The sequence below is a fragment of the Strix uralensis genome, chromosome Z, assembly GCF_047716275.1.
Source record: "Strix uralensis isolate ZFMK-TIS-50842 chromosome Z, bStrUra1, whole genome shotgun sequence".
Lineage (NCBI taxonomy): Eukaryota > Metazoa > Chordata > Aves > Strigiformes > Strigidae > Strix > Strix uralensis.
Genome location: NC_134012.1, coordinates 83,202,595 through 83,215,819, shown reverse-complemented (window position 1 = coordinate 83,215,819; position 13,225 = coordinate 83,202,595).

The following is a 13,225-nucleotide window of genomic DNA, read 5'->3' as shown; positions in this document are numbered from 1 at the left end:
ATCTTAGAAATGCCAATGTTCTATTCAGAGAAGGAAAGATATAGAATTTTTTCATCCACACTTAGCCACAAGACATGGAATTTCTGAAACAAATTCCTAGTTGCAGGAAGTTGAGAGGGTGAAATCCACTTTTGCCACAGTTTGAATTCAGTGTCTCCTGAATGAAGGCAGGGTATGTGAAGGACGTTCACAGGCCAGTGGAGCAGTAGATAGTACTAACAGTTATGGATACATGATGGAGCAGAAAGAAGCAGTTCATTCATGCTACCTGGATGCAATTGATACAACTATGATTTCTGCAGTTCTATAAACCTCAGAAGCAGGGGCAAGTCTCACTTTTCCTAGGTCTTCCAAGGGATTCTTCTTGATTTGTTAGGTATCTGCATAAGGCTGAAATGAACAGCATGCGGCTGATGTGCCTTATTAAAGGTCCTATCTTAGGTACTCATATACTCTACTTATTTACATAAATCATTGTTGAATAAACTTGTTTCCTCTGTCATGTATCAGAAATAGTGTGGCTAGCAGGGACAAGGAAGGGACCTTACCCCTGGACTCAGCACTGGTGAGGCTGCACCTCGATTCCTGTGTTCAGTTTTGGGCCCCTCACTACAAAAAGGACATTGAATGACTCGAGCGTGTCCAAAGAAGGGCAACAAAGCTGGTGAAGGGTCTGGAGCACATGTCGTACGAGGAGCGGCTGAGGGAACTGGGGTTGTTTAGTCTGGAGAAGAAGAGGCTGAGGAGAGACCTCATCGCCCTCTACAACTACCTGAAAGGAGGTTGCAGAGAGCTGGGGATGAGCCTCTTTAACCAAGTAACAATCGATAGGACAAGAGGGAATGGCCTCAAGTTGCACCAGGGAAGGTTTAGACTGGATATTAGGAAGTATTTCTTTACAGAACGGGTTGTTAGGCATTGGAATGGGCTGCCCAGGGAGGCGGTGGAGTCCCCATCCCTGGAGGTGTTGAAGAGTTGAATTGATGTAGCACTTAGGGATATGGTGTAGTTGAGAATGGTCAGTGTTAGGTTAATGGTTGGACTGGATGATCTTCAAGGTCTTTTCCAACCTAGATGATTCTGTGATTTCACTGTGCCCATAGAAGTCCTAAGATAGTATCTTAGTATCCTGATAGTATCCTGATCTTAGATTAGCATCTCAAAGTAAAAATAATGATAATTTATAATGTGTGCTAACGTCAATGTGAGAGCGCTTCTGCTCTGTTCGGAAGATGCTGACACTGAGCTATTTACTGTAATGTTTGGACATAGACAGTTCCTGGGAAATGCCAAACATACAGTTTCAGAGATAACTTTCTCAGTGGAAATACAGCTGGAAACATGGTTGTAAAGTTAGAATGGATGACAGCTACAGAGATGATGAGTCAGGTCGTAGCATCTTAATGAGCAGAAACAAATATGGAAGGAAAAAACTTTCTAAAGAAGCTTGAACATCATTTAAATATGCTGGGTCACATAATACAACTAAATATACAGAATGGGAAGATTTAGGAAACATTAAGGCTCAAGCTGATAAACACTATGTTTTGTTCTCACTTATCTCCCCATGTGACTGAAATGAGACCAAGGACCAGTCTACTGACTTAGAAATGGGACTACTTGGAAATATGTGAACCATGCATGTAGTAAGAAGTTCTGTCTTACCAAAGTGGAAACAAAGAAATACAGAGCTCTCTGCAGATTAACAGAATTGACAACAGGTGAGGCTGGACTTGAGAGCAAGATCAATGCTCAACAGACATGGTAGATGTAATATTTCAAAGTAGAAGATTCATGAAGTGCATTTTCAAAGACTGCAACAACCAGTCAGGAGGGCTCAAACTGTTTGCTAACAAGGCTGCTGGCAAAATGTCTCAACAAAAGTGTTCAGCTAAGGTTTGTAACACAGAAATTACAGCTCCTCACGTGAATGGAGTTGTCTGTCTGCAAATTTGCTCATAAAGCAGACCCCCAAAACAGTGTAAAATTATGAAGGACCACAATACTGAAGTCAGGGCATGTCAGCCTCAGATTAATAAAATGGCATATTCATAGGCTACAGATTGTAAAAAGGGAGAAAAGACACAAGAAGAGCAGTAACAATAACAACATCTTCAACTCTACACTACTCTGTAAGTACACAGGCCAGAACACCTTGAAGGGATTAGCAACTTCGGTTAGTGTTTCAGTTTGTTGGTATGTTTTAGTCTGAGTTAAAAAAAGAAGTATCCCTTTGAGACAGAAGCTGTCTGGTACTTATTGATAATTGTGTCTGATAACAGCTAAAATGGGCATGAGGGATATTCACCATATTTAAAAATGACTGAGAAGTGAACCCTTGAAGTATGAAGATGAAACATATGCTGAGCTGTGTTAACAGTGTGGTAAACTGTACTAGACATTTGTGAGGCTGCATGTGGAATAGTGGGGTTAATTTTTGACACCTCACCCTGTACAAAAGAGATACTGATAGACTTGAGAGAATCTAGAAGAGAGCCAGCCACTAAGATGATCAGGGACTGGAGAACATGGTGCTAGAGAAGCTGAGGGGACTATGTGTGTGTGCCTGAAGAAGAGGAGATCTAATTGCAGATTCCATTGCTGGAAGGTGCATTCTAGCCTTCTCTTCTGAGAGATGCATAAGGAGAAGAGATAATGATAGAAGGTGCAACAAGGGAAATTGCAATTGTACATGAAGAAAAAATTATTCTTAGTGATAGTGCTGAAGCACTATCTGGACTGGAAGAGGTGTTTGGAGGTGGTGTGGAACATCCATTCTTGGGGATGCAAAGCTCAAGCCTGATCTAACCTTGACATTAATCCTGTGTTGAGCAAGAGCCTGAAGTAGAAGACCTGCAGAGGTCCCTTTCACCTAAATTTTTCTATGACTGCATATTTTAAGAGCGTAGGCATAATACTATAAGAAATATTGTAAACAGGATAGATCTTAAATCATATCAGGGAATATTGTAAAATCACCGATTTGTCTACAATATAGATACAGCATTCTCAAAGGCAATTTGCACATCTTCTCTGTCAGTCAGGTCTAGTCTCATGTAAGATCATCAGAAATCACATCAACTATACCCCAGTCCAACATGATAATCTTAGTCCAATGTGATAGATGTCAAAGATAAACTGAGGCTAATCATTTACTTGCTGACTATAGGCTAAGGTTGCTACCTTAACAATTAAAAACTATTTCTGTGGTCAACAGAACTAGTGAAGCTTTGTTTAAGAAGAATTTGTGTTCTTCGCTCTTTCATATTATTCAATACACATCTTCCATAACCTCATCAAGGAAAGAATCAACAGTACTGTGACTGGTGTGAAGGACTAGCCAGCAATCATCTGCTGGCAAATAAAATGTGTAACAGTTGAGTTCTGCCTCCACTTTGTTCTGTGGACAGAATGACCTGTGTTCCACTCTCCCATCTAGCTGCTGTATATGTAAAATTTATAGAAACACACTTATTGTTGAGACTTCTTCCCTCCTCGAAATGTGATTGAAATTAGCTAGCAATTTCAAATCCTAGGGTGTACGAGCAAACTGTTGATTACATAAGTCTTGTTTTCTAGGCTTAATACAAATATTTATATTAATATATATTTATTAATTTTAATCATAACATTCATGCAACAGAGGCAGGTAAAACACAGCTGAGAAGAAATTCTGATCATGAATTTTTTTTCCCATTAGAAATCAGAACAGAAACCAATTCTGCCATGAAATACAATTTTTCAAAATGTTACTTTGGGTCAGACAAGCTGTATTTATAACCTATCATTTATTTCAAGTAACAAGCAATTTGAACTAAAGAAGACTGTATTTCATTTTCATGTAGCTAGGAAATACTGAAAGACCAGAAAAAGTCAGAATGCTTTAACTCACTTCAAACATTTTTTACCAGATTTTTTGCCAGATTAATATATTCCTATAGAAAAACATATTTTCATGAAAAGTTCCTCCCACAGAAAACTTTACATCAGAAAAATATTGTGCAACTGTAATATGCCACAGATAAATAGATCTTTTGGGACATAACTGTTGTTAGAGGAACTAAGTGGGATACATCTGTAACAGTGCAATAGATAGTGCAATAGTGTCCTCAGCCTGAGACAATTCCTGAGGTCATATCTTCAAAACTTACATGCATGAATTTCTACTCCAGGTATTGTTGAAATATAGATACCAAGTGGGGATGTACATAATCACCAAATTCGCACACAACTGCTTCCTACAAGTACAGAATTCCAAGTCTTCCTGCTTGCTGAATTATGTTACTAACTTCTTATGCTAAGAAGATAAACTGAATTTAGTTGCTAAGTAATATCTTAAGGTTTCAGATCTTCAAGTGCAACATGAACTCTGCAGTACTAAACAGGAGTGTTGATATTGATATACAATGTTTAAAATAACTACAAGAATAATTACAAAAGGTTACATTGATCATACATAGCCAGACTGTGCTTCCATGCAAAATATAGAAGCAAACCGGATCCAATTAATAGACCACCTGGTTTTTGCTTATCAGTTATGAAATCAGGGTCTTAATAATTCAAAGAAAAAGTTCTGGGTTTGGTGAAATCTTCATGCCTATGTTCTTCTCATGTGGTTGTTTATATTTTGGTTTTGTTAGGGTTTTCACCCCAGCAGAGAAAACAACTGTATTTGGTAGAAATTGAACTGAAAACTGGCAGTGTTTTCTCCTCCCCAACATGCTACTGGGGATTTTCAGACTTGTTCACTGTTTGACCTGATATTTCAGACTAAATGAAATTAAAACCCGTATGTCCATTTGCTTATTTGAGACAGGATATTTTGGGTGAGAGTGCGGAGCTATATGCTTTCAGTCTATCAGAAGTATCCAGTGACTGATTTTTAAGTATGCAACTCACAATGGCACTGTCAACAACAAAACTGGAAGCAGTTTTCCACCACGCAAAGCTTATAGTCTACTAATGAAGATATTTCTTGGAAAGTAGGAAGCCTTCAGGCAATGGACATAACTGAAATGAGTACCCTAAGTGGGTGACATCCTAAAAATTGAAAGTTGGGTATTTTATCTTTGTTTTCTTACCAAGTCATGACTGTAGCTTCTCTTTCAGCTTTTGTTTTTTGACAGATATCTAAATCTAGCTTTCCATCTTCATGGCTTTGTGTTTGTTATCAGTAATGAGAAACAAAATCTTTCAGGTGTGACTCATTTCACCTCACTTCAGATTTCTATAACATTTTACATCTGTGCCTATCCTTGTAGGCTCTCTATATAGTCAGCGAAAAGAAACAGACAGTTTTAAGACATGATTCATCTGACCAGTTGCAGACATCTATTTTAGAACAACACTAATCACCACATTCCTCTATGGTCATTTCACAGACCTTAGGGTAGCTTAGATGCAAATATATCTACCTGTACCCAGATGAACCCTTCATGCTAAGGAAACTTTCATTAATATTTTCCTTTATCCATACGAACATAATATTATTCTTAGGATGAGTAATCTTACATTATTCAATGTAGTAATGGGCCATTATTATCATACACTAAATGTTTGTTTTTATTGCTGCCCAACTGAGCCTTTGAACTGAAAAAATGAGAGTTTGCACTGTTCTACCCTTATGCTATGTGTGGGTGATCATACTGTATAATTTCTGCATCATTATCAACGTATTTATGGCACTGCCTATGTCGGAGCAAAAACAGGACCAACAAAAACAGGAACAAAACCAGTGTCATGTAAACAACACTTTATAAGCACCACCTCCACACAAGCAAGACAAGTGAAAAGCTGGAGAAAACCAAATAAATAAATGCAAGCAATATGCACTGTAACACTGCAGACTGCTTATACACTTTACAGTTCAGTGGTTAAATACAGAAGGAAGAACCTAGACAAGCAAAGGTGGATTAAACAGATGAGAAGAAAGGTATGAAGGGACTGAATCACCTAGCTGATCTGCTCAGGGAAAAAACTAGTCAGAACTCTAGAACACTTTTAGGATCGGTTTCTGATCTGTTTAACCTATGTTAACTGATGCTTTGCCAGCTTCATTTTCTGCCTGGCTCGTTCCTGCTGTTTCTTTCCAATATGTTATCTGCCAGAATGAGAGCACTGTCTAGGTCCTGATTTCACAGTGATGTCCAAGACTGCCCAGACAAGGCCGTATCTGAATCTGGGATATTCCAGAGCAGTGGGATGGAATCATTCAGTCCCCGTTCCAGCTTTTTTCTCCCAAACTCAGCAGTACAGCCTCACCAATGAGTGCATTACAAAATGACTAATACTCAAATATTTGCAGCTAGTCCTATATACAATAGAAAAAAGCTGCAGTATGGTCAAGAACCAGCTGGACATTTCTTGGCTATTGATGGTACCAGAGAAAAGTAGAAAAGTGGCCCTTCTTGCCTACCATCAGCTTAAAAAAGAGTTAGAGACATTTTTTGTGAGCAAAATAAAAACCATCCTGACTGGAAATTGTATACATTTTTGTCTCAGAAAGTAAATGCTCGTAGCTGTAAAAACCACATAAAAACAGAGGAGTTTGCATCTACAATAGTCACATAATGCTGCAGTACTGTAGACTTCTGGAAAATCTTTCCAGATATCATATTGTTCTATTTCTTATCCTACATAGCCAAAGAACTTAACTCAGCAACAGTTTCCTCCATCTTTCATAGGAGCAGGTCCTTCTGATGAGAAGGATGGGAATTTTTAGTAGCAGCTGCATTTTTTCCCTTGCTGAAGAATGAGAACTAACTTGAGGAGAAGCCTATGACCTCTAGAAAGAGAGTCACAAGTCTGAAATGAATGCACCTTTTGCATCAAAATATAATTGCAGTCAAACCCCCTTCATTTGGAAAACTTGGAATCTTGATTTTAGCTGATTTAGTTGGTCCACTGATAAAAATTAAAAATTCAAAGAGAACGCGCCAAGCACCAGACAGTCCCAAAAGTGTTGCAATATATAAACCCACTTTTCATGACAGACTACATATGTAATTAAAATAATGGGAGCTAAAAATAAAAGAGCTTTCACTCAACCATGTAAAGATGATTCTATGTACAAAGGAACAGCTGAATGCAACTGCTGTTCAGCTATTTAAAACAGGATGTATGGGAAAGTCTGGGTGAGAGCATTTTCTAGGTTTCTCTTTTGTGGTGGGAAAATTTTAATCTATGATTTGAGATTTGCATTCAAAGAAAAACCATTTGGTCTTCTCTTTTGGAATACATAACTTTCATATCTAGTTCACACACTTAAGCTTTGTCCAATTATCATCCAATGCCATTTACAAAAAGATAATTTTCTGTCTCCCCTTTAAGAAACTCTTGCTGTAGACTAAAGAGAGAAAAGTTATAATCCTAAATCAAAAATTAAAGAGGCACATAAGCTTCTGTATTAACATATCCAATCAACCTAAATGGGATTAATAAACATACTAAACAGTTTTTAATCCAAGCCACCCAGCAACCATGTTGTAATGAAGACATTTACTTTGAAAGTTTTGAAAAAACAAAGTTTCAGATTCATGGATTTGCTGTGTTATCATTCCAGTCTGAGTATTTCTGGTACTCTGCCATTATGAATAAAGTTAGAGCTACAGATTTCCTGTAAGAAAAATAAATAAGATTTTTTAATTGTAGAGTTTTGGCCACTTTCAACATTACTGATAATAAATAACTTTCTTTGTCAACACGACGTAGCTATTAAGAAAAACTTGGTATGTAATTTGATCAGTGGCAGTAAAGAGCATATGCTGATTTTGTACTAAATAATGTACATGAAGCTCCCCTCTAAGAAGATTTGTTTTCTATATTGCAGAACTATCTTGCTACCAAAAGTAAGCAGTGAGGTAAATCATGAATGAGATTACATAGCAAAGTAAAGCCTATACTGTGTGTTTGACTTCCACAGCAAGATGAAACAATAGTTTGTATGCCAGCTGATTTACTCGGTATAAAAATATAAGAAAAAGTTTACAGTTTTATGTTTTTGTACAAATATGGTGTTCAGTGTCTGCCCATACAAATCTACAATTATTTGGCTTCTGTTTTACATGATCTTGTCACTCCATACCTAAATGCCTCAGTTGTAATATGAATGGAAGATTTTTTTCCTTTTCTATTAGCAGCTTCCCCAACATACAGCTGCTTCCTGAAACAACTTCTGCTGAATAATGTTTCCTTAATTTCTCACTGTCTGACATTGATCTGTACTTATTTTTGTGTTAGATGTGCTTCTATCAATAGAGAGTAGGACCTTGCCCTTCAGTTTCAAAAACAAAAATTTGTTTAATATTTAAAGTACAGAATAGTTCTGAAATAAGTATTTTGGGCCTTTAATGGAATTTTGAATTGATAACTCAAAAATGAAGGCTTTTTTCTTCTCTTATGTTAAACAGAGACCTTCTAAAGCTCTCTCTTTACCCAGCATGACCCTTGATATCTCTTAATATAACAAAAAAACACTTGCAGGAAAACAGTGTTGAGAAATTTAGTTAATGTGTTTTTATATAAAATACAAGATGAAGACAGTTCATCCAGCAAATCTGATTCAGTGCAACACAATTTGGAGATTATGAAGGAATAGCTTCTTTGCATATTTGGCATATAATAAACAATAATGATTCATTGCAGTCATTTATGATTATTGTCAATATTAGCACAAATGAATTATTGCTTTAGGATATGGCTTGAAAGTTAATATTACTAAGATGCTATCCTGTCTACACTGTTTTAAAAGATAAATGAGTTCTTCAAACTGTTCCTGCTGAAAACAGCTACAAACGCCAGGACAGATCTAAAGCTGCTAAAGGTCTTTTGAGGTCATCTGAAGATGGAGTAGCGAATAAAGCTATATCAAGTATTTCTCAAAATACCTGCACAGAATGGCATACTGGTTATTTGAATTCTCTCACTGTTATTGTTATGGTTGGACTGATGCTAGAGACTATCTCACTATTTCTATGCTATTTAAGTATTAAGTCAGCGATGTATTAATGTCAACATATCTACAATTGAACACCACAAATCAGGAATTCTCAACATTTAGGAATTTAAACAACATTTGCATAATCTGTTCAAAATTAAGCAATTAGAAAGGCACAGAGATTCAAAGTCTCAACACAGTCATTCTTATAATAAGCCATTTATTTTAATTAAGCCAGGATAGGAAAAGTTTCACTTAAAATGGGTTATACAGTCTATTTCTACTACCAGACAAAAGTACTTCTAGGCGTATGATGGACATCACACTACAACGATCTCAGAAAAAGAGATAATAGGCCAATAGAAGAGTTCAGCTTTACAAAATCACCTTTCTCATGTCTCAAGGTCCACAGGAAGACCTTTCTAGAAGTGTCTCAAAGAGACCTATGGGTCAATTATTCAATAGACTGAACAAATGCTGTACGCTGTGCTGTACGCTGTGCATTGTACCACTGACAAGGAAGTATGACACAAATGGTCACTGCAAGTGCCTCATACATGATTTCTCTGAACTAAATGACTTTTTCATTTCAAAAAAAGTAAAAAAAAAGTATTCAAAAGGAGGATATGTAAGAAGAGTTAAAAAAGGGTATCTAAGGTGGGATTTATGTAACACTGAGGCATATAACATTCTGATGCTGAAGACATACAGTTTGTGTCATCTAAACATTAAAGTTGTCACATTTTTTAGTTCTTCAGGATTATGTATGACATTCTTCATCAACCCTGGACTGCTCTCATCAAAGTTTGAAATATTTTCAGGCACAAGAACAGCAGTAGTGAAGATTTCCCCTCCATGTTCTGTTTCTATGTTTCAAAGGTGAGACAGAAGAAGGGTGAGGAAAAAAGAATTTATCATCTCTGACACAGCCTCTGGTCCAAGAAAGATATCTCTTCTACTGGGAGGGGCCTAAAACTGAATACAATATTCTGGATGCAGTTTAACAAATGCCAAGTGGAACGAGTATCAATGTAACGGAGAATTACATAAATTAAACCACTGAGGTATGGTATTTCAAGTTACAGCCACAAGGTAGCAGAATAACTTTAATTTCAGCCACTTCTATGATGTAATCAATGTCCAAGCAGATAAGAGAAGCATATATTAAAAAAAAAGAAACCACCACACATAGCTCTCTCCTCCCACCCCTAAAAACCAGCTCCCAAACATTCCTTAATGACATAAATGGTAACATTCAGCTGTGCCTGGAAGTTCAGTGATGGGAAAATCTGGATAATGTGTAACACAATCTCATTAAAGACAAAGACTTAAAATTTATATTTCACAACCCATGAGCCACAGTTCTTTTTCCCTATTTAAACTCTCAAGAGGGAAACAAAGATTTTGGAGCTGAATATCATCATCAGTCAAGCCTGTTCTAAACTTCTAAGGAATACTAGCCGCCTTACTGTCTGTGTTTGTGCAATACACTGCAGAGTGAACAATACTTCTACTTAAGATGACATATTTTCTTCTCTGTTTTAGTTTGTACTTTACCTCATGTTACTATTGCACATCAAGGATATGGTTCCTCAAGGGTCTAAGCTCTGAGGCAATTCAGATCTTAGATCACAAGAATCACTTTCTATAAGTATTTAGAGACAGATTTTAGCCACCATGCAGAATGCTAAAGTCCTTCACTTTCACAGACAGACCATAGTTCTGCAACAGATCTATTAAAATTATAACATTTGATACAGGATTCTGAACTTTTACCTTGCAAACTTGTTAACTATTTTTTTCCATATTTTACTAATTTCTTGGAATGTTCCCCAGTTCCCATGATCTGGAAGTCAGCAGGCACTTAGCTTCTGTCTGGTATCAATCTGCACAGGGTCACATGAACTCCTCACCTACATGAAGTAAGAATAGCTAGGATTTTTTTACTGATTATTTCTTATCTGTAACTTCTGGGTATAGCCAGATGGGCCCATCCAATCTGATCCTTGTGATGGTGATATTTTATATGTATCATATATAGCATAAAAATCTATGCACAGTATTTGGGCATGATGGGAAGCAAAGACATGGGAAGCAGAAGGGCAACAGAATGTAATTACAAATCTGATGTGAGATTAGCTCAAATAAAAGTAATAGGGAATTAATATTTAATTTATTTATTGACTACTACTAATGAAATTTGTTGTGAGATTTTCACGATGATTTTAAAAAATATTTTATCCAACTTTGCTTTCAATATAACCAAACTTATGTCTGGTGTCTGATTACAAAAACAACAACAAAAATAAGAAAATCACATTTCTACCTTACAAAGAATTACCTGTATTTGAACGTGAATGTCAATGTTTTTGTGGCTATAAACATTATACAGGAAATGGGAGGCTTCTTAAAAAAATAAAAAGTAAAAATTTATTTCAATTTTATATAGTTAAATTGTTGTTTCTTCATGTGATTTCTCATGGATACATGAATTGTTTCTGATCCACTGCTTACATGGAAGAGCAGATTAAGCACTTTTGTCTGGGACAGGGAGGGGGAGATTCAAGGCTGAGGATGCCTTAATGCAAACTCATGGGTCTTGATAAATGGCAAATGTCATTGATGTGCCAGAAACCAGGAAAACACTGCTCTTTTACACCTCTAATTACAGTAAGCTGAAATGAATATTTGAACTTAAAATTAAATGTAAGTAATTATTTTAAAATTTTCATCCTATTCTGTGTTGCTGAGTCACTCCTGCACTGTTCTGTACAAAACTTCAGAAAGAGTTGAAAGTTCTGTCTAGTCATTTACTTTACTTATGTTACCACTCTACAGAAAATCAGACACTTACGTTTTATCAAGGCTGACCAAAAAAAAAAAAAGAGGAGAAAGTTAGAAACCATTCTGTTATTGCCTGGCTGGCCGGGAAGAGAGATGAAGTGGTGAAGTGTTACACTAAGCAGCCTAGGAAATGGGGAAATAACTTCTGATTAAATGCAGATGCTGAACTAAAAGTTGCTGCTGATCACACTCACTGATCCTGCTTTAAAGAAGGAAAGAGTAAAGACATGACCTCCATTCACTCACCATTTACTTTACCGCCACATAATTCCTCATGCATAAATACTGCAGTGAAATAAGTTCAGTCTTCTACAAATGTTTCTACACATAAGCAGGGTATTACAAGACAAAATAGAATGACTATTTGTAAGAAGAGAATAAATCACAAATAGAGGAATTAGGGTTGTGAAGCAGCAGAACCCTAGTAGACATTAGAGATGAATAATTGAAAAGAGAATAAAAGGAATCCATTTAAACATGTGGAATGCAGAGTAAGCATTAAAATAAATTTTAAGAGAGGTCAACATAATACTGAAGTACAGAGTTAAATATAAAGTTTTGTGTTAATACAGCCTGACTGTAAAAGAATCTGTCTTTATTTTGTGATCACTAAAAGGCCAACCAAAATTAAATCAAGGTTTCCACTGATTTCAAGAAGTTTGGACCAGGCTTCAGAAAATAATAAAATTCTGCATTTTTTTCTTGCCAGATTTAGATATTAAAATTCAATTTTGTAATGTTTCAGCAAAATAAACCAAAGCAAAAGACACACAAGCTTTTCTAGAATTTGTTCTTGCATACGACAAATGAACAAGTACACATTGCTCATTTGAAATGCTCATAAATCAAAGAGTTCTCACCCTATAATGCATGGCACTGTTTATCATATCAAGGCAGAAAAATTGCTAAAGGGGTTATGGGATGCTATCAGAAAGGCATCCAAAATGATATATCACTGACCACATGTTTTGTGTTTGGAAAACCTTCAGTGTGCTATATATGGAGCTGGGGAGGTTACACTTTTGGTATCCTATCCCACAATTTAATCTGTGTGGCTGGACCCTTCTGCCTGCACTGATTTTCACTAAGGCCCTTGGGGTTAGTCCATGTGTATTTCATTTTAGGCTGCAGAAATATTTTCTTTTAGAAAAAGCATATGTCATATAGCCAAAATTCTTTAATGCTTCTACTTTAAATGCCCCAGTGAAGACACCCAGTATTCACAGAATTCTGATTATCCCCTCTGGGCAAATGAAGCCAGTACAAAGCTAAGCATTCAAATTGTCATACAAAAATCTTACTTCTAAGCACCTTCAGTTTAAGCTTTCCTGCTAATTAAATTATGGTTCATAGTGAGATAGGCAGTAATACAATAAGATCACTGTTCTTTCATGGAATATTACATCAGAAGAAAATGAGAGACTTCACATATTTGTGGTGTATATT